The following is a 16,682-nucleotide window of genomic DNA, read 5'->3' as shown; positions in this document are numbered from 1 at the left end:
CTAAGTTTTGGCACAGATATCTCTAAGCCACAGAGTAGGCAAAGTTCAGAATTTCAATCATGGAATAACCTTACAATCAGCATGTACTTTGTTACATTGCAACTCTTCAGGATAGCAACTGAATTGGTTGGACCAACGGATTAAAATGACGTTCCTTTTAAGTCATGGGACAGTAAAATGCTTAATTACCTACTTATGTGTGCTCAATATGTGGAACATCTGCCATTCAGGTCTTACTGTGATGATTCAGGAGGCAAGTTGGCGATTTTGGAACCATTCACAATTAGCAATTTTTCATGTGCAAACATACAATTGGGGGAAAAGGGCCCACACATCAAATAGACATGTTATTTTCCTTTACCAACAAAGATGCTGCAAAGAAATAGTTGCTTAGCTTTGATTACGATCTTTATGGTGGATACTCTAACTGCAGATCCCTCACCTTCTAGATACCCCAGGCCTCAGACTGAATACAGAAACTATTCTGATAGCACTTCAAGGTTTCCTCCACTTAGGCACTGTTAGTGGTATTCCTGTGACATCACTGGAAATAACAAAGCATCCCGCTGGCATGCTGAAGTCAGCGTCCCATTCATTTTTTTTTTTTTTTTTACATGCCTTCAAGGCAAACCTATGAAAATGACATAGTAATGGCAAGTGCAGTTAACAAACTTATTTCAGTATACACAAGATTATAAGCTTGACCCATAAAAAGAGGACTCATCTAGTAAACAGCCATGCAACAGGGAGGCAGGAGGGCTAGTGAGGAATCTTCAGGTAGATACAGTATCCACCAGAAAGATGGTTACTGAAGGTTAAGTAATCTTTTCTTCTGATGGACATTTCTAACTGTAGATTGCTCATCTTTTGAATTGATTCATGAAGCCTTCCCAAACAAGGAGATGGGTGAATGACTGATGACAGCAAAAAGTCTGTAAGGACTGAGCTAGCAAAATGGCTTTTTCTCTGCACTTCAGAGTCAAAGCAGTAATGCTTTGCAAAAGTGTGTAGAGAGGCCCAGTCCACCACGTTTCAGATTCCTGCAACCAGCACATCCCTCTCAGCAAAGTGGTAAATGACTTGGACTTAGTATACTGAGCCCTCATACTCTCAAAGAGGTTTCTTGTGAGCCAAGGCATGGCACATTTTGAGGCAAAAGATGACTCACCTTAATAAAGTCATCTTGTGTTCTGCCTTGCATTTTTATTTTGCCAACCTAGCCGATGAAGAGTTGGTCATCAAATCTAAACTCCTTTGTTCTATCCATGTAGAAACCGACAACTCTCTTGGGATCTAGGTTATAGAACTGCTCTTCTTCCTTCATGTGATGTAGAGGGTTGAAGAAAGTCAGAAGGGTAATGGATTAGCCCAGGTGACATGGTGTTACCCACTTTTGGTAGAAAGGCAGCCCTGATTTTGAGAACCAGATTGTCAGAATAGAAATAACCGAACAGATTCAAGCAAAATGCAACTCACTCATGTCTCGCTGATGTGATGGCGATGAGAAAAGGTTTTTTTAAAAAAAAAGCATGCAGTTGCAAAGGGCTACTCTGAAATGGTCCAAACATCAAAAACATAATAAGATTCAGGACCCGTTGAGGCATTTTAAATGGTAACGTGGGAAACATGTTTATCAAACCTACTAAAAACTGCATACCTATGTGTGATCTGAAGAAGAAAGGTTGATCAGGAAAACAAAGAAAGGCTGATAAAGTGGATAGGTAGCTCTTAACTGTGGCCTACTGAGCTAAAGACAAGACAAAGAGCACATGTCCGATACGTGGGCCGAGAAAGCATCTATAGATTGGTCTGCACACCACTTAACAAGCCTATTTCATCTCCCTTAATACACAACCTTTTTGGTGGAATACCTGCAGGCAGATGACATTCACCACTCCAGGAGGTAAAGAAAAATAATTCAGGTTACCCAGCTCAGTCTCCAGGCAGAAGGTGGTGCCCCTGAGACTGCTAGAGCTCAGTCCTTTGAGGTGGGTTTTGAGCTGGGGGTGGGGCACATGGAGAGGTAAATCACAAAATGCCTCACTCTTCTTGTGCATACTACCCATACATTGGGTAATCCATACTCACAAAATATACATAAATGTGAAACAAAACACACAAAAAATCTTTACCTTATCTAATTATACTCATCTCCTCAAAAGCAGTAAAAGAGGAAGCATATGGAGGACAAGTCCTATTTATAGGATTGACGATTCTGTGTACTATTTCTTGAAATTTTTAAGTGTTGCTGCTCAGAAGGCGTGAATAAAACATTAATGCATAACAATAGCCTTCTTGCCATAAATCCTCCTTAAGACCAGAGGAATTAAGGGTATGGGAGAAACCATGTAGTGAAGTGGAAAGTTCATGTCTCACAAAATGCGTCCAGCAAAGCTCCCTGCAGCAGATATTGAAGGGCATGCAATTTCAGATTGTGTACGTTTCTCATGAGTGGCTAAGAGGTACACCAGTGGAGTGGCCCAGAGGCTGAACAGACAATTGACAACCTCCATATCAAGGAACCACTTGTGATCAGAAGCGTAATGTTGACTGAGTTTGTCTACTCGAGCATGGAGAACACCAGCTAGGTGTTTAGCTACATGCCAAACCCAATGTTTATGAGCTCAGGACCAGAGTTATGGACCTTCTAAGCAGAGAAGATGCAACCCTACTCACCCCTGACTGTTGATGTACCACATTGTGGTCATATTGTCCCACAAGGTCTAGACAGATCAGCTGCGAGAGGAATGGAGGAAGTCCTTGAGAGATAGCCAGCTCACCTGTGATTCTAGTAGATTGATATAAAGCATCTGATCTTACTCATCTCCAGGTGACATGACACCATCTCTGGAGAGTTGGCCTTGATGAGCCAGTCATCCAGGTATTGGAATATTGGGATTCCCACTTGTCTGAGATGGGACACAACCACCTCCATCGGCTTCATGAAGACACGAGGTGTGCAAGTCAATCCAAACGGTAGGACAGCAAAGTGGTAGTGTTTGAACAGGAAGTACCTGTGCGACTGCACAAAAGGGATGTGGTAATAGGCATCCTGCAGGCCAATAGATAACCTTGCAGTACTCTGCTTCCAGTGTAAGAAGGACCTGAACCAGGGGCAGCATATTTAACTTTTCCTTTTTTAAGGAATCAGTTCAGAATCCAGAGGTCGAGGATGGACTTCTTTTGGGGAGCCCCGAAGTATCAGGAGTAGCACCCCCGACTCGTTCGTACTCCAGTACCAACTCTGCTGCACCCATTAGGAGCACAATCCTACCTGCTGTTATAGAGTTCACAGGTGCTCTGGAAGAAGGGAATGCTGGGATGGGGGAAGCACCTTTGACAGGGTACGGATTACCCCCTTGCCCCACTTTACAAGACCCACAGGCAGAGGCCGAATGTGTCAAGGTGGGTGGGGGCGACGAATGGGATGGGGGAACAGGAAGAAAACCCACTTACTGGTTCTTGTTGACACCGTCTCCCGCTGCAGCATACTGCCTCGCTCGTTGCTCCTCTGTCTGGTGTTCCAGAATTCACCGGGATACCAGCACAGCTTCCCCAGCAATCCTGGCGCTGCTTTCATGCTAAACCTAGCATGAAAACAGCGTCACGATAATCTGAGCGGTTTAGATTGTCGTTCAGACACAAGGCTAGGGTCTGTGCTTTTTCTCCAGCCTGGCTATGTATACATCCGGGCTGTAGAACCCTAAGTGAGCATGTGTGTTTGCCCAGCTGCCTGAGGCAAACTTAGAGCACTCTCCCCTCCTCCCCCTCCCATGGCCCAGCCCCGCCACTCCCTATACACACTGCTGGCTGAGCCATCAGATGCAAAAATTATGAAAAATAATTCGAAAGCAAGTTATTTCATTTTTCATCTGCTGGCTCAGCAAAGGGGGTGAAGCCCCTCCGCCACTGCGGAGGAGCCACCCCTGCTCACAGGTCTAAAGTAATAGCCTCCAAGCTTGTAGAGGAGAGACCTGTCCCCCTAAGGGCTCCTTGTGTTTCGACAAAAGGCAAATAGGGCTGATTCCCTGCAGTGGATAGTGAGGAGGTGGAAGAAGAGGGAGAGGGAGTAAAAGGCCTAATGTTCCCTCTTTGCCCCAGCCTCTATACTGACTTTTGTTGCTGCTGGAAGGATTGCTGCAGATGACCCTAAAGCTGCATGAGAACCCACAAAATTTATTGAACTGGCGATGGTCCCTCTGTTGCATCCTAAGGCCTAGGGATTTTGCTGTTGCCACATTCATGTTGAACCCCTCTAAGGTGGAGTTGGCTTCAGCTCCAAACATTACTGAACCTGTCGAACAGCAGGTCCATGAGTGTTGTCTGGATGCCCTGAAAGAACCGAGAATTTCTCAGCCATGCGCAGAGATATTGAGGATCCCAATAGCCCTAGCGGTAGTGTCTTGTGTGTCTAGGCAGGAATGTGTGACTTGTTTTGCTGCAGCCTGGCCATCCTCTAACAGCTCTGAAAAGTGGGACTGCAAATGGTCCATAAAGTTGTCAAGGCTTTTTGTTCCATGTCCCAGATCGAGTGCATGTAGCATCCAAAGAGACAGGTGGAGGTGGGCAACTTGAGAGCCATATTGCCCACTAAAAAAGTCTTATATGTACTGCTCCATCTTTTTGTATTCCATATAAAATAGGGTAGTAGGGAAGGCGCCTGGTGACAGCTTGGAGAAGCAAGAAGCTTGAACAATCAGACTTTCTGTCAATGGGAGGAAAGAGAGGGAAGGTAGATTTTCAGGTGCCCGCATGTAGTTGGGCCTTGAAAAATGTACTCACTATGGCGTGTCAGGTTTATCGGATACAGCTAAATTTAGAACCTACTCGCCCATTCTGGCGAGTTTACAAAGAACAGGTGTTCTGTTCATTCGGTAAGTGAAGGAGCAATAAAGATGTCTTTAAATCTTGTTTTTATCTTGTCAGATTTGCTCTGTGTTCAAATAGGTCAGAAGTCAGTTTACTCCCCTGACTGCAGAGTTCCAGGATTTTGTAAAGTGACCTGTCTGACCTGCTGTACAAAGAGTGAAATGAAAGGCAGAAGGGTGGCAACCCAATTTTCATAGGTTAATACACTAGTTACTGCAAGTTAGTGGGAAAGTTTTTGGCCATTTTAATGGCAAAGTTACTGTCTGTAAATGACAGTGTGGTACCACATCATGCTTTTGTAGAACAAGTTACTTACCTTCGGTAATGCCTTTTCTGGTGGATACACTCACTACCTGTGGATTCCTCACCTTATGAATTCTCCCAGTGCGCCAGCATTCGACGGACATTTTCTTCCCAGCTCTGTACATCAGCGAGTAAGTCACAATTGCCAGACTCCAAGCGACTCCGTCTGACATCATCGTGGCAAGATGAGGTCCTCGCTGGCGTGCTGACATCAGTTTTCACCATTTTTAACGTCCCTTTGAGGCGAACAGGTGATCACAGACTTCACAAACTCAATATATATACATCAAATATAATACATAATATTTATTCAAAACTAATATACATATACACCCAAAGAAATCTTGGTATGACCAGACCGGCAACGGGGAGGCGGGTGGTACTGTGAGGAATCTAAAGGTAGCTAGTGTATCCACCAGAAAAGGCGTTTCCGAAAGTAAGTAACTTCTTCTTCTGATGGGTACAACTATCTGTGCATTCCTCACCTTATGAATAGAGTCCCAAAAGAGTACTGCACTCGGAGGCGGGTGCCTGAATGGTCACACCAAGAAATCCTGCAGCACAGAACGTGCAAAATTGCCATCCCTCCTAACTTCCGAATCCAAGCAATAATGCTTTGCTAAAATGTGGAGGGAAGCCCAAGTTGCAGCCTTACAGATTTCAGCAACCGGGACACCTCTTGCCAACGCTGAAGTGGCAGACTTAGCCCTGGTGGAATGGGCCCTAATAACAACAGGAAGAACCTTCTTTGCCAAAGAATAACCGAGTTTAATGCAAAAAATAACCCACCTGGACAGTGTTCTCTTGTGGACTGCCATTCCTTTCCTTTTCCCCACATAACCAATGAAGAGTTGATCGTCCACTTAAAACTCTCTGGTCTTTTAATATAAAAGCTTAATGCCCTCCTTGGGTCAGGTCGATGCAGTTATGGATTGCACCACATGAAATGGAGTAACTACCTTTGGTAGGAAAGCCGCCCTGGTTCTCAGCACCACCTTGTCTGCATGAAAGGATGTGAAAGGGGGTTTTACACTAAGATCCTGTAGCTCACTCACACGCCCAGCAGACATGACGGCTGTGAGGAAAACGGTCTTCAAAACCAATAGCCTTAACAGGCAAGAATGCAAAGGTTCAAATGGTGAACCCATCAGAAAAGTGAGAACTAAATTCAAATCGAACTGAGGCATAATAAATGGAGTGGGAGGAAACTTGTTAGTTAACCCTTTAAGGAACGTAACAACTATAGGGGACTTAAATAAGGAAGGTTGATGAGGAAAGCAAAGGAAAGCCGACAGCGCTGCTAAATAGCCTTTCACCGTTGCAACTGTGCAACCCTTCTGTGCCAATGAAAGTGCAAAAAACAAAATATCAGATAAATAGGCCTTTAAGGGATCAATTTGTCTCTCTCCACACCAAGTAACACATTTTGTCCATCTACCGGCATAGACAGTCTTGGTGGAGTGTCGCCTGGCCGATAAAATAACGTCCACCACTTCTGGCGGGAAAGAAAATGAATTTAGATTGCCCCGTTCAATCTCCAGGCATGTAAGTGCAGGCTCTGGAGGTGGGGTGGGGGGCGGGGGTGGTTTGAGCCTGCCCCTGTGACTGCAAGAGGAGGTCTACCCTGCGAGGGAGACAGAGCGGAGGGCACTTTGAGAGTTGGAGAAGGTCTGTGTACCACACCCTTCTCGGCCAATCCAGAGCTATGAAGATAACTTGGGCCCGGTCTTGGCGAATCTTTCTCAGAACCCAAGGAATCAAGGGCATGGGGGGGGGACGACGCATAAAGCAACTGCCCGTTCCAGGACATCTGAAACGTGTCCCCAACGCTCCTTGCACTGGATATTGGAGGCTGCAGAACGACGGGCAGTGCGTGTTCTACCGAGTGGCAAACCGGTCTACCTGAGGAAACCCCCATATCTGGAAGATGTAATGGATCAGGTCTGGAGGAAGACACCACTCGTGATCGGCATAGAAATGCCAACTGAGACTGTCCACACGCACGTTTAGAACTCCAGCCAGATGGTGTGTTACTAAGCAAATCCGATGGTCCTGAGCCCAGGACCAGAGCCGCAGAGCCTCTCTGCAAAGAAGGTACGACCATAATCCTCCCTGCTTGTTGATGTACCACATCGTGGTAGTGTTGTCTGTCAGAACTTGGACCGACTGACCGCGAAGGGAGGGGAGAAAGGCCTTGAGAGCCAGACGTATCGCCCATAATTCCAACAGTTGATATGAAACATCTGTTCCACTGGAGACCAATGACCTTTGACCTCCAGGTCCCCCCAGATGTGCTTCCCCACCCTAGAGTGGAAGCATCCGTTATGACCATGGCCACCGGAGGCAGTAGTGAAAACGGCCTTCCTTGTGAAAAACTGCCCTCCACAGCCCACCATCATAGATCTGCCGCAGCATCTCTGGAGATAGTTATTGACTCCACGAGATCCCCTTTGTGTTGAAACCACTGCCTGCGGAGGCACCACTGAAGAACCCTCATGTGCCAGCTTGCATGAGTGACCTACAGAATGCAAGAAGCGAACAGACCGAGTAGATGTAGGACCCTGAGGACTGTAACAACCGCTCCATTTCGAAACATTGGAATCAATGCGTGAATGTCCTGAATCCGCTGAGGCGGAGGAAAGGCCCGATCCAACGTTGTGTCCAGTGCTGCCCCTATGAACAAGAGGCACTTAAAGGGCTCAAGGTGAGATTTGGGCACGTTTACCGAAAAACCTGGATCGAACAACAACCAGGATGTCATCTGCAGGTGATGCAGAACAAGCTCTAGAGACTTGGCTTTGATCAACCAGTCGTCAAGGTAAGGGAATACAGATATTCCCTTTCTCCTGAGATTTGCTGCAACCACCGCCATCAACTTCGTGAAGACTCGAGGTGCTGAAGTAAGACCAAAAGGAAGGACCGCAAACTGGTAGTGTTGCGACCCTACCATAAACCAGAGATACTTCCTGTGCGACTTCAGAATAGGGATATGAAAGTAAGCATCCTGTAAGTCGACAGACCCCATCCAATCCTCTTTGTTCAATGCCAGAAGCACCTGTGTTAGGGTCTGCATTTTGAATTTCTCCTGTTTGAAGAACCAATTCAAAACCCTCAGATCCAGGATAGGCCTCAAATGACCATCCTTCCTGGGGATCAGGAAATATCTTGAATAACAACCCTGACCCCTTTCCTACTCTGGAACCAACTCCACTGCCCCTTTCGACAAAAGGACTAGAACTTCCTGCTGCACCAACAGGAGATGGTCTTCTGTGCAAAAGGATGGACGGGAAGGGAAAGGAGGAAGAAACTCCTGAAAAAGAAGAGCATAACATTTCCCCATAATGTTGAGAACCCAGGAGTCTGATGTGACTAACTCCCACTCGTGGAGAAAATGAAATAACCTTCCCCCTACAGGAGAAGCATGAGACATAACGGGCGGAGAACTAAGGCTGCTTTCCTTGCTGCGTTCCCCCTGAGGAAGAGGAGGAGGCAGTGTGCTGCTGGGTGGACCCTCTTGTTCTAACCCTACCCGGCTCTCTAAAAGACCCATAGAGCAGACCTGAAGGCTGCTGGGCTGCCGACTGAGGTCTCCCACGAAAGGAAGTTCCTCTCCCAAACACCCTATACTTTCTGAAAGACCTGAATGGGGTGGTAGTGGAAGCCTGCAGGCCCAAGGACTTGGCAGTAGTCCTGCTTTCTTTAAAACGCACTAAGGCAGAGTCAGCTTTAACTCCAAATAATTTGTCCACATCAAAAGGTAGGTCCAAAAAGGGTCGTCTGGACATCCGTAGAGAATACTGAAGATCTCAACCACGCATGCCTCCTGGTGACAATGGAAGTGCCCATCACCCTGGCCACAGAGTCTGTAGTATCCAGGAACGACTGGAAGACTTGCCTAGCTGCAGCCTGCTCATCCGACAGGAGTCCCTGCAATTCTAGAGGCAGATCAGGTACCACAGTTTTAGATGCGTCCATCAGGACATGAATGTACCTGCACAATACACAAGTTGCATTGGCAGATTTGAGGGCCATGCTGCAGGATAAAAAGGTATTTTGGGCTGACTGCTCCATCCTCTTGTACGCCCTGTCTGAAGATGTAGCAGGGAAGGAACCTGGAGCCGAACGAGAGGAGCAAGAAGCCTGGACCACCAAACTCTCCTGAGTCGGATGTTGTGACAGGAACCCCGGATCGCCCGGAGCCACCCTCTACCTTCTTGCCACTGATCTGTTGACAGCTGATGACGTCACAGGCTTATTCCAGACTTCCACAATGGGCTCCATAGGAGCATTGTTAAAAGGAAGTAGTGGTTCCACAGCAGCTGAAGCAGGATGCAGGACCTCAGTCAAGATGTTGGTCTTAACCTCTGCAGCAGGTAGTGGGATGTCCAGGAACTCTGCTGCCTTTCGTACCACCGAATGAAAAGAGGCTGACTTCTGTGTATTCTCCTGGAGAAGCTAGATCACACTCAGGGGAAGTGTCTAAACTGCTTGCCGAGTCCAAGCCCTGATAGTCCCCCAGGGGCTCAGCAATTTATCCTTCCTCCAGGAGCTGCCTGTGATATTCCTGCTCCTCTAAGAGCCTCAGTGCTCTTCTAGACCTTAATCTGGCCTCTAATCTCGGCGTCAACATGGAATTCGCCGATGTCGACGACATCGGCTTCAAGCTTGACTGACGACCAGCAGACACACCCCGATCTCCAGATTCATCCGGCGGCGGAACCGTATCGATCGGCGCCGTGGACTCTCAGGCCGCTTCACCAGTGTCGATCGAACCTGAGGCGACGTCATCGGCTCCACTGGTCTAGCAGGTGAAGACATCGGTGTCAAAGGTCTTCCAGGCGGTACCATTGGCGCCAGACCAACACTCTCTGCAGGATAAAAGGGCATAAACGCCGCCGGCTTGTATGGAACGGAAGCACCCAATGTAAAGGCCAAAGGACCTGTGGGACCAGATGGTGCACCACCAGGAGCCATGGTGTTCAAGATATTAAACATGGCATTCAGAAATGCCGCCGGATCCGCTCCCGGAGTGGGGAAGGTAGGATACCGCTGCTCCTCCTGCAGCGTCGGTGCCAGTTGCGGAACATCTGACTGCGCTCCATGTGAGAAGCGAGGACTACCCTGAGGCTCAACCACCTCGAAGACTGACGGCGCCAGAGAAGCCTGAGGACTCTGCTGTGGAGACACTGTCGGACTCACCTCCCACATCGCACAACGCTTACTGGATGGAGACCTCAACCGAGACCGACCTCTATCCGAACGATGCTGGGAATGATGTTGACGCTGTTTCTTGTGCGACTTAGAGTATTTTCCGGAAGACCTCTGATGACTCCTGTCCTCCTTCGCCTTGGCCAAAAATAATTTGGCCCCCCTCTCCTTGAGCGCCTTCGGGTAAATTTTCTGGCAGGACCCACACTCCTCCACGTCGTGCTCAGAATTAAAGCACCACAGGCAATCATTGTGTGGATCGGTCACAGACATACGACCCCCGCACTCCCGACAAGGTTTAAAACCAGATTTCCTAGGGGGAGACATTGTAACAACAATCAACACCTTCGACAACAGTAGCCTTTCCCAAGAGCTAGGAGAAAACCGTTATGCTTCGAAGGCACAGAAAAAAGGGAACTGACGTCAGCACGCCAGCGAGGACCTCTTATTGCCACGATGACATCAGACGGAGTTGCGTGGAGCCAGGCAATTGTGACGTCCTCGTCGACGTGTAGAACTGGGAAGAAAATTTCTGTTGAATGCTGGCGCATTGGGAGAATTCATAAGGTAAGGAATCCACAGGTAGTTGTATCCATCAGAAAATATATTTATTAAAGTGAGCGTTTAAACATGAACTGAGAAACATTCCTGCCCCTGCCTTGAAGGCAATGCCATTAGTAAACTAAGAGGCAAGTCAAGTATCATGAGCACCCTACATGTGATCTAGATTATTATACATGGAGCAAACATTTAGTCTATTTAATGAAACAAAATAGTTTTTCTTTGTACAGCAGAAATGCTGAACTCATATTTGAAGGTGTACTCATGTGAGAATGAAGAAGGAGGTGCTGTAAAATAAAATATTTGCCTAGCATTACACAATTTGAGACAAGTTTACAGGTCAAGTACATTTTAGTCAGGTCAAGTAAATTATTCAAGTTACTCGACCTGCAGGTCTAGTAACATTTTAATGATTTTTCGAGGTCTGCCTTGCAATCATTCTGTGGACTGTGGTGGAAGTCTTAGGCTTCTCCCAGAAGCCAAGGATGGATTCACAAAGGCTTTAATAAAGGGAAGCAAATGCTCTGTTGCGCTTTACAGAACCTCTGTAAGGATGCTTTTGCCTCAGTAGTCATAAGCAGTAAATCCAACATCACTGCTGCTTTCTTTATTACTGAATGGTTATGTTTTAAGTTCAGGTGGCAGCAACCCAGTTGGCGAATACAACTTCCATACGTGTGATGTGTCTAATCCACTTCAATCCTTTAACCCTGCTAAATTCGGGTCCAAGGAGGGTGACAGCCCTTCACCATCATTTGTGTCTTGGCTAGGGTTGTCCAGGGATCAGAATCCCAGAAGAAATGCCCTCCTTCAATGAGCTGCTAAGCCTCACAGCATGATCAATGCTCAGGCACCTCAGACAGGGTGAAAGCTTCCCACCATGCTGTCTGCGGCGCCTGTAGCGTTGTCTGAAATGCTAACGGGGTCGAAAGTGGCACTGGTAAAAAATAACTTGTGGGACCAGAAAGACAATAAGGTTAAATACCAAAGGCGATGAGTCTGATGGAAGTTTGAGTGGGGGAGTCAGGGATTGCACAGGGGCCCAGGTCTCTATTGGCATAGCAAGAAATGGAGCCAAGGGAGCCAAAAGATACACCATTTGGAAAGCTCTGAAAGATGATCCCACGGGCCCTATGGGATCACTTGTAGCACCAGAGGGGACCATTCTTCTCCTGAACATATCATACATAGCATTCGTGAACAATACCAGATCTGCCCCAGGGGTAGGTAACCTCAGGAGTGGCTGACTGGATACAGGCCTGTTGGCCAGAGCTGCAGACAGTAGCATATTTGGGATGAGTCGGGTCTTAAGAAACCGCAGGCACCAGATGCTCTGTAGTATCTTCCATTATCGCCAACTTTTATGTGGATCGCTAAGTAGACATTGGATTTTGCTGACTTAATTTTGGTATGATGCCATTCTGATGTGTATTCCCATTTCTTCCTATGCTTCTTCTTTGACAACAGCTGTGACTCCAACCTACTGGACCTTGCCTTGGACTTGTACTGTACTCTTCGTTCATCTCTTACCTTCTGGTGCATATTCTGACAAGTGCTGTGGGCCTGGACATCAAGGTTAAAGCCCAAGCAACCCCTAACAAATTTCGCATAGATCTGTAATAGACATCTGTCGCTCATTCTTAACAGGGCTTGAAGACTGCATGGTTCGGGGGTGTGACATTGTACCAAAAAAACAAACTGCACCTGAAAAATTAATTTTGGTATACAGAGTCTACAATCTGCTGAGGCAATTCGAGCTACAGATTCACGTCGATGGTGTGGAAAAAACGCATGGTGAAGTGGAGCTTTATGGCTCCAGTGACGTCACAGGTAAGGTTGCCATCTTTCACAGAGAAACATACAGGCTATCTTCACGTTTTAAGATTCTGAAAGGGCATGATTCTTCAGTAAAACTTTAAATGAAATCGTTGGAATTCAATTTTAACATGCCCTTTCAGTCTTTGCTTATTACAATTATCTATCAGTGGTCATTAGGGCTGCTGTAGAACACATTTTAAAGAGTTTCCTTCTAACATTTATGGTTTAAACTATGTACTGATAATGGGAAGATACCAGTTTTGAGCGATTTTTCTAAATGTTTGTACCGCTGGGACATTAAAATACTATAAATAAAACCAGCCAGTTGGGAACCCTATTCACAAGGATGCCACTTCTGGCACCGGATTGGACCATGGCCAAATCATGGTGAGCAGAGCTATTGGAAGGGATTCTGGATTCAGTTTGACACCTGGCATGTTCAAAATGTTAGGAATCTGCAGCTAAAAGTATCCATCAGTAATTTTATTTTCTCTAGCAAAATCTTTTTATAGGTTGTAAATTTAAGTTTCAAATCTAAATACAGCCACTGGGAGAGATAAAAGAAAGAAGCTTCAGTAATTAACTCCAAGTTAATCTTTCTTGTCACAGTACTGGATTTGTCTACTCTAAATATTCCCCCTTTCAGACCATGATCATGAACAATGCAGATTTTTGTGTCATGTACCAATGTGTACTTTTTCTCTTGTAGGTGTAGGGTGACCAGAATTTTAGAGTAAAAAAACGGGACATTTCATAAAAATATAAAGAGGACAATAATTTTTACTTCATTCGAGCGCACAGGACAGCGTTCATAAGCATTACATTACATTACAGAAGAGGCACTAAAAACAAGTAAAATGCACATTTTAAAGCCAGTTTCATGCTGGTAATGAAATTGTTTCTTATAACAGCTGCTAACTATTTCTGCTTCGGAAACCATAAAAAGGCGCCTCCCACGGTTTTTAGTTGACCCTCTCTAAAAACAGACATGAGCAAAATTTCTTGAAAACTGTTAAACAGCTAGTTAAAAATCGAGACTGCCCCGGCAACTCCGGGATGCCTGGTCACCCTATGGGGGCGGGGCCTGCAGCAGGGGTTTACTGGCTGACATAACCAGATGAGAGGAGCCATCACTGGGTATTGCAGGTGTAAATGGACTCCGGGTTCAGGCAGAGTTTGTGCTAAGGGGTCTCCTCTATTTGGTTTACTAGCTAACAGTTGCTGGCAGGACCGCTTACGGGAGGGGACATTTGCACAGGGTTTGACACGTCCTTTGTGGACGCACTAGGCTTTAAAAAAAAAAAAAAAAAAAAAATTGACATAACCAGGCTCACTTTATGGAATCTGGTACAGGAGCTGTACAGTATTATATATATATATATATATATATATATATATATATATATAAAAAACACTGGTATGAATTTATAAGATACTTTGGATATTTATTACGAAAACTGGTAACTTGAGAAGAGATCTTCAGTAGACACAATATCCTTGGGCAGACCACAGGAGGAGCAAACTATGGCAAATTTGAGGAACCAGCCTATAAAATTTAACTCTGGCGGATGAGATTTGCAATTTTGAATCCCAAGTATAAATCTCTACTGGAGTTCAACTACTAACCGAGCGGTATACCTTTGTGTACAGTTCATCACGCTATACTGAGTGGAAATAACATAACCAAACAATCACACTAAGGTGCAGGAGAAAACTCAGGGGGCCCAAGACAATACTTCTGATTTTCAGTGCTCTATGAAACGCAGATATTGTACAAGTCAAGAAACCAATGCTGTAGAGAAGGGTGCAGCGGCCTTTACTGAAGGACAATGATTGTTGGAATAGTCAAGCAATTAGTACATTTTTGTTTCTTTAGCATAGGATACTTTCTACCACGAGGGACGCCCTGAAGGTCATTATCCTCCTCAACAAAGCTTTATATGATTAATCGTGGATAATCATACAAATACAGTCAATAAAATAATTTACACAAAAATACAATTTAGAAAATAATTTAAAACAGTTCCTTTCTAACCAAGAATAAAAAGCTTACATCAGACTTTAAAAAAACATCCAACAGATTTGCAGACTGTAGGATTAAATAACATTCTCAAAAAATAAAGTGCTGGTTACATTAAAAAAATAATTCCATATGTTTTTCACACGGGTAGCAAGTATCCACGTGTAGGAGGTTTATAAAACCTGCAGTACACAACATGCATTTATCTCTGTACAGAAAGTTCATCATGGGCAAATAAAATATGTATCACCAGTGAATCAAACTCTGAAGGGAAAGCTAAGCTAACGTCTAATGCTTCCCAGGCAAAATCTAGTACTTATCCTGTAAGCATCAGTTTGTGCCATGTAGTGCTGTAGATGCACATGTTTTGCATACTCTTGCCATCTAGTGTTGGATCTGGTTGTGTGCAGGTTGTTTTTCTTCAAATAAGTTTTTTGAGTCACTAGGTAGAGTGGTGACTCCTTCTCGTGATACTGCAGATGGGCATCAACTCCATTGTTAAACTGTTTTTCCGCAGGCGAGAATGGAGTGTAGAGTAATTGAAAGTAATGAGATGTTCATGTGAAAAATGTGAGAAAGAACTGCAGTGGCCACAGGTGTCCGGGGAGGAGGGTGGGTCCATGTGAATCTACAGCACTACATGCCACAAATGCTTACAGGGTAACATTTTCAGTTCGAGGCATGTGTGGCTGTAGATACACATGCTTTGCATGCACTGTAAAGCAGTCCCCCTCAAAATCGGTGGCGAACATGTGGGTGCTGAAGTTGTTTGAAAAGTGTACATAGCAGTGGCTGACCCACATTGGCTTGTTGGCATGCTAAAACACCCACACAATGTTTTGTGGAGGTAGGTGGTGTGGATCATGTAGCTGCCTTACATTTATCAGCTATCAGTATGTTTCCTAGATAAGCCATGGATGCTCCTTTCTTCCTGGTAGGATGTGCTCAAGGAGGTGTAGGTAAGGTTCTTTTGGCTTTAGCACAGCATGTCTGAAAGCACGTAACTATCCATCTTGCTATACCTGTTTGGATATAGGCTTCCCTTTAAGGGGAGGTGAAAAAAATCAACAAACAGTTGCTTCATTTTACTGAACGTAGTACATAAGGCCCTTTTGTGGAGAGTGCTTTCCACAAAAATCTGGTTGTAGGAAAAACAATGGTAACTCGGTTGATTAATGTGAAAGCAGGAAACAACAATAGGGAGAAATGTAGATTTGGTGAGGAGAACCACCATATCCTTGTGTAACTGGAAGAAAGGTTCTTCCAGGGTTAAATTTTCCAAGGTTATGATTTTATACCCATGTGGTGATAGCTATACAATGTCAAGTTACTTTTGGGCAGTAATTCAGCTCAGGAAATCCAGGTTTTCCCAAATTGTTCATGCTATCTTTTAATGATTATTATATTCATTGCACCATTTGCACTAGTATACCACACTAACTTATGATGTTTTTTTATTTTTTTTTACTTATTTATGTTCGTTTGATTTTAACCTGATAATGACATTGTAACATGTTCTGTATTATGCTTTTATGATTTGTATACAAAAATCAAATAAAGCTTATTTTGACCCCTTACTTTGACAATTAACCACAGGCTCAGACTGAGGCAAAAGTCTCTTGACCCTTCTTTTTAACTATAGGGCCTGTAGTTTATTTAGACAACGACAAGCCTGTAGGAGGGTGCTAAAATCGAATAAGCATATTCATTTGTGCCAGCTTTTTCCTCCATTAAGAGACTCTTCTGGATTACTCAGAAAGAGCAGCAAGCTACACTGTACACTAGTGAAAAATAAAATGCCAATTGAGTCAGCATAGGCCAATTGATAATGCGACCCACCTTCCCACCCCACCCAACATACTGCTAATGGTTAGGATAGACCCAGAGAAATAACTGCAACCTC

The 16,682-nt window shown here is 45.0% G+C and overlaps 1 protein-coding gene across 6 annotated transcripts in view; it reads right to left on the bottom strand.

Moving 5' to 3' along the window:
- The window catches only part of CEP43 (centrosomal protein 43), a 292,488-nt gene that overhangs the window by 116,639 nt on the left and 159,167 nt on the right, over window positions 1-16,682 (bottom strand). The gene's annotated exons all lie outside the window — the stretch shown is intronic.

This window comes from Pleurodeles waltl, chromosome 5 (assembly GCF_031143425.1).
Source record: "Pleurodeles waltl isolate 20211129_DDA chromosome 5, aPleWal1.hap1.20221129, whole genome shotgun sequence".
Classification (NCBI taxonomy): domain Eukaryota; kingdom Metazoa; phylum Chordata; class Amphibia; order Caudata; family Salamandridae; genus Pleurodeles; species Pleurodeles waltl.
The sequence above is the reverse complement of the archived record's forward strand: the minus strand, read 5'-3'. Positions and strand labels throughout refer to the sequence as shown.